Source organism: Schistocerca americana, chromosome X (assembly GCF_021461395.2).
Source record: "Schistocerca americana isolate TAMUIC-IGC-003095 chromosome X, iqSchAmer2.1, whole genome shotgun sequence".
In the NCBI taxonomy this organism is placed as follows: Eukaryota; Metazoa; Arthropoda; class Insecta; order Orthoptera; family Acrididae; genus Schistocerca; species Schistocerca americana.
This window is the reverse complement of record NC_060130.1, coordinates 956,211,784-956,224,564: the sequence shown is the minus strand read 5'-3', so window position 1 is coordinate 956,224,564 and position 12,781 is coordinate 956,211,784.

Genomic DNA, 12,781 nt, shown 5'->3' with positions numbered 1-12,781 from the left:
TGGGGCCGCTCCTGTTCCTTATTTATATAAATGATATGCCCTCTAGTATTATGGGTAACTCTAAAATATTTCTATTTGCTGATGACACTAGCTTGGTAGTAAAGGATGTTGTGTCCAACATTGACTCGGTTTCAAGTAGAGCAGTACATGACCTCAGTTCATGGCTTGTAGAAAATAAACTAACGTTAAATCACAGTAAGACTCAGTTTTTACAGTTCCTAACACACAATTCAACAAAACCTGACGTTTTAATCTCACAGAACGGGCATATGATTAGTGAAACTGAACAGTTCAAATTCCTAGGCGTTCAGATAGATAGTAAGCTGTCGTGGAAAGCCCACGTTCAGGATCTTGTTCAAAGACTTAATACTGCCATTTTCAGTATTCGAACGATATCGAAAGTGAGTGATATTTCGACACGTAAATTAGTCTACTTTGCTTATTTTCATTCACTTATGTCGTATGGTGGCATGTTTTGGGGTAACTCTTCCCATTCTAGAAGGATATTTTTGGCTCAGAAATTGGCGGTTCAGGCAATAAGTGGTATGAGTAAACAAACCTCTTGTCGACCTCTTTTCACAAGTCTGGGTATTTTGACATTGGCCTCTCAATATGTACATTCCTTATTGTCGTTTCTTGTTACCAATATTAGTTTATTTCCAACAATAAGCAGCTTTCAATCGGTTAATACTCGGCAGAAATCAAACCTCCATTTGGATTGGACTTCCTTAACTCTTGTGCAAAAAGGTGTGCAGTATACTGCTGCATCCATTTTCAATAAGCTGCCACTCGAATTCAAAAATCTTAGCAGTAATCCACGCGCTTTCAAATTGAAACTGAAGAGTTTCCTCATGGGTCACTCCTTCTATTCTGTCGAGGAGTTCCTTGCAAAATTAAGATGATTCTCATTGTACAGGGTGATTCAAAAAGAATACCACAACTTTAAAAATGTGTATTTAATGAAAGAAACATAATATAACCTTCTGTTATACATCATTACAAAGAGTATTTAAAAAGGTTTTTTTTCACTCAAAAACAAGTTCAGAGATGTTCAATATGGCCTGCTCCAGACACACAAGCAATATCAACCCGATACTCCAACTCGTTCCACACTCTCTGTAGCATATCAGGCGTAACAGTTTGGATAGCTGCTGTTATTTCTCGTTTCAAATCATCAATGGTGGCTGGGAGAGGTGGCCGAAACACCATATCCTTAACATACCCCCATAAGAAAAAATCGCAGGGGGTAAGATCAGGGCTTCTTGGAGGCCAGTGATGAAGTACTCTGTCACGGGCTGCCGATCTATCGCCTCGGGTAGTTGACGTTCAGGTAGTTATGGACAGATAAGTGCCAATGTGGTGGCGCTCCATCCTGCTGAAATATGAATTGTTGTGCTTCTTGTTCGAGCTGAGGGAACAGCCAATTCTCTAACATCTCCAGATACTGTAGTCCAGTTACAGTAGCACCTTCGAAGAAAAAGGGACCAAAAACTTTATTGGCTGAAATGGCACAGAAAACATTCACCTTAGGCCAGTCACATTCATACTGAGTTGTTTCCTGCGGATTATCAGTGCCCCATGTACAGACATTGTGACGGTTGACTTTCCCGTTAGTGTGGAAAGTTGCTTCATCACTAAACACAATCTTTGAAAAGAAAGATTCATCTGTTTCCATTTGAGCAAGGATAAAATCACAGAAATCGATTCTTTTAATCTTATCAGCTGCAGACAGTGCTTGAACCAATTTCAGACGATAAGGTTTCATAACTAACCTTTTTCGTAGGACTCTCCATACAGCTGATTGTGGAATTTGCAGCTCTCTGCTAGCTCTGCGAGTCGATTTTCCTGGGCTGCGAACAAATGCTTGCTGGATGCGTGCTACATTTTCATCACTCGTTCTCGGCCGTCCAGAACTTTTCCCTTTGCACAGACACCCATTCTCTGTAAACTGTTTATACCAACGTTTAATACACCACCTATCAGGAGGTTTAACACCATACTTCGTTCGAAATGCACACTGAACAACTGTCGTCGACTCACTTTTGCCGTACTCAATAACACAAAAAGCTTTCTGTTGAGCGGTCGCCATCTTAGCATCAACTGATGCTGACGCCTACTCAACAGCGCCTCAAGCGAACAAATGTACAACTAAATGAAACTTTATAGCTCCCTTAATTCGCTGACAGATAGTGCTTAGCTCTGCCTTTTGTCATTGCAGAGTTTTAAATTCGTAAAGTTGTGGTATTCTTTTTGAATCACCCTGTATTGCTGATAGCGTTTGCTTAAACTTATGTACTGATTTTCTTTCGGGTACATGAACATTTATTTTTATCTGTTATTATTTTTATGTTGTAAGTTCATGTACTGACACGCTCCATGACCTTGGAGATTCGCTCCTCAATTTGGTCCTACGGAACTTGACATTTAAATAAATAAATAAATAAAAATAAATAACACATAGCTTGAGGCAATAATAATAATAATAATAATAATAATAATAATAATAATAATAATAATAATACTGACTGGGACAAAGTCTGAGGAGCTGCTGAGTCCTCCTTATATACAAGACACCTACGTCATCATGATGTTGTGCTCCTATTGGCTGAATGATGTGACCATGTGACATATCGAAGTGTACTCTAGCGGTGAACTCGTGAACTAGATCAGTTCTTCGCTCTGCTGTATGAGATGCAGTCGTCTCTTGTGGGCTGGGAGCTTATATGTAGGCTTTAGAAAAGACAAGCAATTCCAACAGTAGCAGATGTTTCCATGAGATGGGTAATGCTTTTTTATAGCATCTCACTGCAAAGAATTTATTTGGAGAACAGTATTTTTGTTCATGTGTTCGAGAATTAATGAGCGCTTCGATTCCACATGCTATGGAGGCAGTCCTCGGCTGTATGCTTGCAAACTACACCGCTGCTAAACTCATCGCAGTCAAGCACCAATAACTCATTGATTGAACACATTCTGCAGGATGATCTTCAATGGCATATACATAGTATATGAATATGTTTAGACTGAAGTGATTTGACATCAACTGGGCGTCTCTTGCGTTTTGGAAGAGAGAATGCTTGATGGTAAATATGTCTGCAGTTTGTGCATGAGCATGAGTATATGCTGGTTGCAGGATGCATCCTGGCTCCATCCCTCTGCATTGCCGAAATCTGCTGAACAGAATTCTTGTACTTATTCCTCCGACACTCCTCCATTATCATATGCTTCCACACCTCATGTAGTGAGCTGTGGCTACAGTCCTCCCTCGAATGTCTACATGAAATGCAGTTATTGAAAGCTGCTCTATCACCCACATTCATCTCTGTGATCAAACACATGGTGATTGTTTGACAATGACAGCTCAGCAAAGACTGGATGTGCAGGCAAAATCAACCATCTTACCTGACGTCACAGCGGCGCTCTCTAGTGGCAGGGGTATGAACTAACACAGTTGGACTGCATACACACATGAATGATATAAATGATAATGAATGTAAATAAATGATAATCAATGATAATGAATAATAATAAAGACAAGTAAGGTTTTGCATGCATTATCTTGTTGGAATTTGAATTTGGCGCCAATTTCTTCTGGAGGGTTAGGTTAGTGGACGTAGCCAAATTGACCTATTTTCGCGCCAAAATTCAAAATTCCCGCTATTTTTTCTGGGGTTAGGTTAGTGGACATAGCACAATTGGTCTATCTTCCCGCCAAAATCGGCCATCCTGGATGACGACATGCTCTGTTGCCAAGTCTACATGCCGCCATCTTGGATGACGTCATCGCCGCCATATTGAATAAATTTGGCAACAATGCGGAGTGAGCTGACACATACTCAGTCCTACTACTAACAGAGGAGTATACTGTATGAATCGAACTGTCGCCTTTTGAAAAAGCGGAGAGAAGGGGAATCTGTATTTGAAGTCTGCCAAGACCAACTTTTAAATTATTAACACAAAGATAGATCTGTACATTTGGAGTACATACCAGGATACACACAAAAACAAGCTTTCCCAAGTCAGCACACTCTGTCTAGATAAATTTAATCACTCTTTCAGAAAAAAAGATGATGATCCATGGTGTTAATATACAGCAGTGTGTTGTTCCGCTGGAATGGAGATAGGACTAAAAACGTTTAAAGCATCTGCTGGATGGGTGTACACTTTCAAGATGAAATATGGTAATGTGTCAAGAAAAAGAATCCATGTCACTACAACCAAAAAGCTGGGTAATGAAACAGCCATATTTGTTGCATGTGAAGAATTTATTTACAAGAGCTAGTATGGAAATGGTCGGCAGACAGAATGTGGACGATATAGATCAGAGCAGGTTTAGTTTAGAACTCACGTCAGGTCAATCTCTTGCCAAAAAAAGGGATGAAAGTTGTCGACATAGTCATAGAGTCCATCAGTAACACGACGCACAGCTACTCAATAACGTAAACGGTATCCGCAGATGGACACTTGCTGTCATCTCTCTTTGTAATTTTAGAAGAGCCAACCGGGACGTTTGAGCCCAGAATCAGACGAAGTTTTTCTCATACAGACAGTATTGTAGCAGTAGTCTCATGTTCTGGAATAATCAACAAGGAACATTTGCGGATGTGGCGACGAAGGTGTTCTCTGAAGTCGTACTAGATTACACCAGAACAGTTTTAATCGGTGATTTTCTGACCACAATAGCTTGTATATGACGAAGAGAACGTATAAGAAGACACTGCAGTTTCTGTGATGATGATACCACCAGATGGAACAAGATAATGTGAACTGCTCGATATACTTGTCTTTCGCATATTACAGCGTTTTGTCCATAGGTTTACCAACTCGACACGATTTCAGGGTATAGATGTGAATTTCGGTCAGCGCAAAAACATCCTTCAAATGCAGTCCCTTCTTCATAGGCAGTTACGCAAACCAGTATTTTGACCAGTTCAGTCTCCCAGTATGCTTAGTATGGAAGCAGTTTCACCAGAGACCAGCCACTGGTGAGGATCCAGTGGAATAATTTTTTTACATTGGCAATGTACTTTGTTCGTAGAGTGGCGCGCGGTTTCTAAAAAGTCGCTCGTCCCAGAGATCTCTTTGCTTTGAACAAAAAGGAAATGGGGAGAGGCAAACAATTGCAGAATAACATACTGCTAAGGGAGGGAGGTAACGTAATGAATGACCCACAACACTTAGCAAACTATGTAAACGAGAATTTTTCAAATATTGCAGAGAAATTACGGCAAAAATAGCCCAAAACAAATATAGCACCTGTAAATAATGCTGCACTAAATACAATGTTGTTACTTGCAACTACAGAGAATGAAGTCAATAAAACTGTTCAAAAACTAAAAAATAAAAAGTCAGTAGGCTTAGATGAAAGATGAAGTACCAATGCTTGTACTGAAACAATGCATGGGGATTATACAAGGCCCCTTAACAAATCTAATAAATGAATCCTTCACAGCAGGGACGATGCAGTCGACCACAAGATTCCATTAAATAAATTACAAGCATTAGGAATAAGAGGGGTAGCTAATGACTGGTTTCGATCATACCTAGAAGATAGGATACAAAGAGTAGAGATAACACATACTTCAAATAGATCTAAACATTTAGTAAAACACCTACCAGACTCAAAATACATTAATATAGGGGTTCCGCAAGGTAGCATATTAGGACCAATACTATTCCTGATATACATCAATGAATTTCCCACTAGTGTTACTCATGGTGAAAAAATTCTCTTCATTTATTACAGCAATATTATAGTTACCGAGAAAACAAAAAAACTCCTTGCCAAGAAAGCAAATGAAACTCTCAAGGAATTTCATGACTGGTCAATAAGCAATAAAGTGACATTGAACATAAAGAAATTTAATGCCGTGACTTTCAGTTTGAAGAGAAAAACTGTCAATGTTAAATTAAATGTAGATGGCACCTCTATAGACTGTGTAACAAACGCAAAATTTCTAGGAATGAATATCGATTCTCAGTTGAAGTGGTGTTAACTCACAAAGGTACTTGCAAACAGAATGTCATCAGCATGTTGTGCCCTTAGAATCCCATCATCAGTGTGTAACATACAGTGTCTTTGAGTTACATATTATTCATATGTACACTCAATTCTTAGCTGTGGCATTCTTGTTTGGGGAACAAACGCACAAAACATGAACACAATTTTGAAACTTCAGAAAAGAGCCATAAGAATAATAACCAAAAATAATAGTCGAGCTCATTGTAAAGATCTGTTCAAAACACTGGGGGATTTTAACTGTTCCATGTGAATACATTTACCAGTCAGTTATACACACAAAAATTAACATTGCTAATTACTGCACAAACAGCTCTGTCCATGACCATGCAACAAGAGATAGACTCAACTTACATTTACCAAGAAAAAATAAACATAAAGCTGAAAACAGCATTTTCTACCAAGGAATGAAACTGTACAATTAATTACCAAAAGAGATTAAAGAAATTGCAAAAATACACTTATTTAAAAAGGCTGCTAAAAAGTATTTGTTATGCAATACATTTTATACATTGAAGGATTACTTAGATAAAACAGAGTAGAAGTTTGATAAAAAATGTTGTACAAATAAATAATGATAATAACAATAATAATTATTATTATTATTATAAAACTTCCAACATTCCACATAACACCTTCACTTTATGTTTTTTCCCTTCTTTTTTCCTTTCTAGAAATACTTACCCCCAAGCTATGCATAGCAAAATACTAACACCTCTTCCTCTTTCTGAGCTCAACATCTCGCTCATTATGGAGAGACGCTTACTCAATTTTTCAGGATGGCAAATGGGAAGTTGATGTCCAGAAAGTGGGCCAGAGATCACCAGTGCGCGTGTGAGCATGTGTGTGTGTGTGTGTGTGTGTGTGTGTGTGTGTGTGTGTGTGTGTGTGTGTGTGTGTGTGTGTAGTGTGTAGTGTTATGAAGCAATGTGTGTGTAGTGACTGATAGTGAGATATGAGTGAACGGTGTGGCATTACATTATTTTAATAAGTTATTTGTAAAAAAAGTATTATACTAGGAGTAAAACTAATGATTATGTCTAACTAGGAGCCTGTAAATATATATGTATACAAATTACCTTATTTTAAATTGATCTAAACTTGTAAATACCTTGACATGTCCTATATCCTTGTAAAAATAGGTCTATGGATGAATAAAGCTACTAGTACTACTACTTCTACTACTACTAACATATTTATGTTGCGTATCACAAATGGGCGCCCAGTGTGTTATGGTGTAAAGTGTGCGCAGGCACACCAGTCGGGAACTACAAGGAAGGGAAGGGTATGAGAAAGGAGCAGCCAATCGCAGACTGACCGACTTCCCTCCAGTACGACAACGCTGCAACTGCAGCCCCTATGTAAAGAGGTCATAAGCGCCATGCCCGAGTGGTGGTAGCCCACTTGGATAGCAGCTTCAACGTTAGCCATTTCATTAGCCAGCACATCGTAGTCTCTATCACTAGCATTCTCTATGTAACACAGACTTGTGTCTGTCTATTCTGAAGAAGACTGATTATTTTGTATGTCACCCTTATCTTGCGACACATCTATCAAAGTTAAGTATTATAATTGTGTTATGATAATAAAACTCATTAATACGAGTAGTTTAATTATTTGTCTAGCGATCTGAGTATGCAGGATTCCTAGACATGACACATTGTATAAGGAAATCAAGTCACAAAAAGAAAGTTGTGAGAAAATAGACATAAAGTTTTTGCTGAACATTCGATTACAGGACAAAGATTACACCACTTTAAAATGTTTGGAAGATTGAAGACATTTTGTATGACATGTCCTCATATTGAAGAAGAGTAAATTTAAGTGATATTTACTTGAATAGAAAAGTAAAATTTTGATCATGATTCTTTTGTACACTGAATGTATTGAACTTCTATCTTCCTCTTTATTCTAATCTTCAGGATTTATTATGGAAGCAGTAAAGAAAATACATTCATTGCATGTACAGGGTGTTTGTTTTAACTTGAGACAACTAAATTTCTCGAAAACAACGTATCATACTAAAAAAATTGCAGATTAAAAGTTAATATTGGTAATGGTGACATCTGTCAGTGCTACTAATGAGTTCCTCCTAACCACTCCTCCCGCGTGGGTGAGGTCAGCTTTGTACTTTCAAATATGAACCACCCCTATTTTTATTGCATATTCAGATTCTACACCCAAACATACGTACAGTTTACTCAAACTACTGTTTTCCATTAGTGGCAGATGGCACTGTAATCGACAATATCAAGTGCACCTGCTTCTGCGATTAAGAATTGACGCATTTGATTCTATACTTCAATTGCAATCCAAATTTAAATCTTTGTGTTCTAATGGTTGATATTTACCTTCGAAATTTACTTTAATAGTGCAAATTTGAGTGAACAGTCCAATACAGTTAGCCATTTCAGGGTCTGATTAGAAATTACATTTAGCGTGATCGAGGAACAACGACATGGATGGAATAGTCGGGATGCTTGAGACTGGTGAATCCCCTTGCCTCTCACCATTGGAGTGCTTGATGTTGGTGAGTCACCTTGCCTCTCACCATTGGATTGTTTAATTTTGGTGAGTATCAATGGCAGGTACACCTGTCACTATCACTTCATTGACATTTTGTCTTATTACAATGGCAGTGGTTGGTACTCCACCAGTCGCTGCATAGCGGCCAACACAAGAGTTACAGTGGTTGCATGGAAACTCACCACAATCAGTTAAACTGAGAGCAAGGTTCGAGGGTGGCCACAAGATTCAATCATTCCAGTGGTTTGAGGACTAACCACAGTGAACTCCGTAGGGAATAGGGAACTACATTATCACACAGGGAGCTTATTTGCCAGAGATGTCAGTAGTAGTGGAACAACAGGGTTATGGCCCTACTCTGCACTGTTACCAAATTTATTCAAGATGGCAGATCTAAGATGGCGGCGATAGATATGGCAAAGTCGCAATGACGTCATGGCAGGAAGTTCAAATTTGGAGGAGAAATGGGTCAATTGGGCTACCTCCACTGACCTAACCTCTCCCGTCCCTTCACCTCCCCCAGAAAATGGCGGGAAGTTCAAATTTTGGCGGAAAAAGGACACTTGGGCTACCTCCACTAATCTAAGAAAATGGAGGGATTATAGGTCACTTGGGCTATCTCCACTAACCTAAGTCATCCGACCGACACCTCTTCCTTGGAATTCATGGGAAAAGGACTCATCCTTTCCTGGATAGGATAGCCATAAGTCTTTATCTTGCATGCAGTCTTTATTTAAACAATTTGAGTTGTTACAGGCAGTAGCTCATTCCAGTGTGTTCACTATGAGGTCCAGACCTAGTACACAGTATTGCCACCAGAGGGCGCTATCATCCCATGACGTGATCATGGGATCTTTATCTTGCATGCAGTCTTTATTTAAACAATTTGAGTTGTCATAGGCAGTAGCTCCATCCAGTGTGTTCACCATGAGGTCCAGAGTCCAACTGACCTAGTACACAGTACTGCCACCAGAGGGCGCTATCATCCCGTGACATAATCAGAGATGGCGGTCTTGGGAAAAGTGGCGGGAACCAATAGGAACCCTTAATCTAGTCATGTGTTAGACTTTAGCCAGTAGGATGGAGGCATTTGGTAACGTCATTTGAGAGGGATATAGGGCAGGCTCAGTAGCTCTGGGACCTCAGTCTCGCTCAGTCAGCCAGCAGCATCAGCAGCAGCAGAAGAAGAAGAAGAAGAATAACCATGAAGCATCAACAGCAGTCGCAATCCGACACAGCTCTGCAGAACAGGAAGAAATGGAAAAGTAAGTACCCTCTATCACATCTTTGTCTGTGGTTAGCATTATTATTACTATTATTGGCTGTTTTAATGTCTTGGTCCATATGTAATGCATCCTTGTTTTTGTTCGGCAGTAGCCCTTGATGCATCAAAGTCTGTAGGGTCGTGTGCCAACATGTCGATCTCTGCGGCGTTTAGACCTGTAGCAACCTTGGCTGCCATCTTTTTGAGACCTGCACTGACCTCTGGACCTGCAGCTGCAACAACCTCCAGCATGTCTGAAGCACGTGGGAACCTGTAGTGCACATAGCCCACTTGCTGGAGCAAGACAAAGAGCTGTTGTTATCAGTCCCACTCATCAATTTGTGTGATGAGGACACACGATCTGCTCCCAACACATCGAACACTGCTGATGGTCCTAAAAAACAGCAAGATGGAGGACAGAACTGGTCACCCACATACGACCCATCCCAGCACAACACCCCTGTGCTAGTGCAGGTGTGGAGTGCAGATGCTGTGTATAAGAAGGCATCAAGTGTTCCCAATGCTTTTCAGTTATACATACAATTTAACTTCCAGTGGAACAAAACGTGTAAACGTTGGTATAGAAGCACATCATGTCTGGGGATTGCATGTGAAAATATACATTGAAAATGCATCAAATGGTGTTACAGTGCCAATTTCTGAGTTGGACTAGGGTGAAATATGTCATGCAGAGCGCTATGCCAGTAAGCAGATGACTACAGAGTATTATCCAACTCGTCCCCCCCCCCCCTCCCCATACATTCGCCTTACTGGTGTGACATACCTACTACAATACTGTATGATGACTCTGCACTATGTGTGAAATTGGGTGACAAGTGTGTCTATCTACGTTATCAACTTACACGATCTAGATACTGCGGTATGTCTTCCATTGGAGAGATTGAATCATTGGTTGCTGAGCATTGACTCTGCATACAATGATGTTGTAAACTTTCTATGCGTTCATAGTGTACATGTTGGTGATTTGGAGCAGTACCTTTGTTTGCACATAAACGCTGAACGAAAAGAGAAACAGATTAACTGTGTTGTGAAAAACCCAAATACTGTGAGGCATCCATTGGCCTGAAGGAGATGTGCAGGGGGATTTATTGCATATCAAAATGCTTTATTTGGGAAATACTGTAAAGGTGCGAAGAGCAAGATAAAGAAAGAGTCGGACGATCTTTTGAAATACTGCATCCGATGTATATTTAAATAAATAAAGTGTTTATACATAATCTCAAACTGTGCGTGTGCTTTATTTCATAACTATCTCATTATAGTCCAAATATAACGTCTGTTAATATCGTTATTTTCAGTGCTACACCTATAATGATGCAGAAGCAGCAACCCCAAACATCTCCTCACCACTCATTGACAAAATGAATGATCAAGTTACTCTTCATGGGTAAAATATACACTCCTGGAAATTGAAATAAGAACACCGTGAATTCATTGTCCCAGGAAGGGGAAACTTTATTGACACATTCCTGGGGTCAGATACATCACATGATCACACTGACAGAACCACAGGCACATAGACACAGGCAACAGAGCATGCACAATGTCGGCACTAGTACAGTGTATATCCACCTTTCGCAGCAATGCAGGCTGCTATTCTCCCATGGAGACGATTGTAGAGATGCTGGATGTAGTCCTGTGGAACGGCTTGCCATGCCATTTCCACCTGGCGCCTCAGTTGGACCAGCGTTCGTGCTGGACGTGCAGACCGCGTGAGACGACGCTTCATCCAGTCCCAAACATGCTCAATGGGGGACAGATCCGGAGATCTTGCTGGCCAGGGTAGTTGGCTTACACCTTCTAGAGCACGTTGGGTGGCACGGGATACATGCGGACGTGCATTGTCCTGTTGGAACAGCAAGTTCCCTTGCCGGTCTAGGAATGGTAGAACGATGGGTTCGATGACGGTTTGGATGTACCGTGCACTATTCAGTGTCCCCTCGACGATCACCAGTGGTGTACGGCCAGTGTAGGAGATTGCTCCCCACACCATGATGCCAGGTGTTGGCCCTGTGTGCCTCGGTCGTATGCAGTCCTGATTGTGGCGCTCACCTGCACGGCGCCAAACACGCATACGACAATCATTGGCACCAAGGCAGAAGCGACTCTCATCGCTGAAGACGACACGTCTCCATTCGTCCCTCCATTCACGCCTGTCGCGACACCACTGGAGGCGGGCTGCACGATGTTGGGGCGTGAGCGGAAGACGGCCTAACGGTGTGCGGGACCGTAGCCCAGCTTCATGGAGACGGTTGCGAATGGTCCTCGCCGATACCCCAGGAGCAACAGTGTCCCTAATTTGCTGGGAAGTGGCGGTGCGGTCCCCTACGGCACTGCGTAGGATCCTACGGTCGTGGCGTGCATCCGTGCGTCGCTGCGGTCCGGTCCCAGGTCGACGGGCACGTGCACCTTCCGCCGACCACTGGCGACAACATCGATGTACTGTGGAGACCTCACGCCCCACGTGTTGAGCAATTCGGCGTTACGTCCACCCGGCCTCCCGCATGCCCACTATACGCCCTCGCTCAAAGTCCGTCAACTGCACATACGGTTCACGTCCACGCTGTCGCGGCATGCTACCAGTGTTAAAGACTGCGATGGAGCTCCGTATGCCACGGCAAACTGGCTGACACTGACGGCGGCGGTGCACAAATGCTGCGCAGCTAGCGCCATTCGACGACCAACACCGCGGTTCCTGGTGTGTCCGCTGTGCCGTGCGTGTGATCATTGCTTGTACAGCCCTCTCGCAGTGTCCGGAGCAAGTATGGTGGGTCTGACACACCGATGTCAATGTGTTCTTTTTTCCATTTCCAGGAGTGTATATAGCTGATTTCTCTGTGTAGCCAATATAGCTGATTATTTATAAATACCAGCCAGCTACACTTCTATCTAAGTTGTTTATATTTTATCCCATTCACAATGAGCCCATTTTGGCAAATTGCCATCACCAG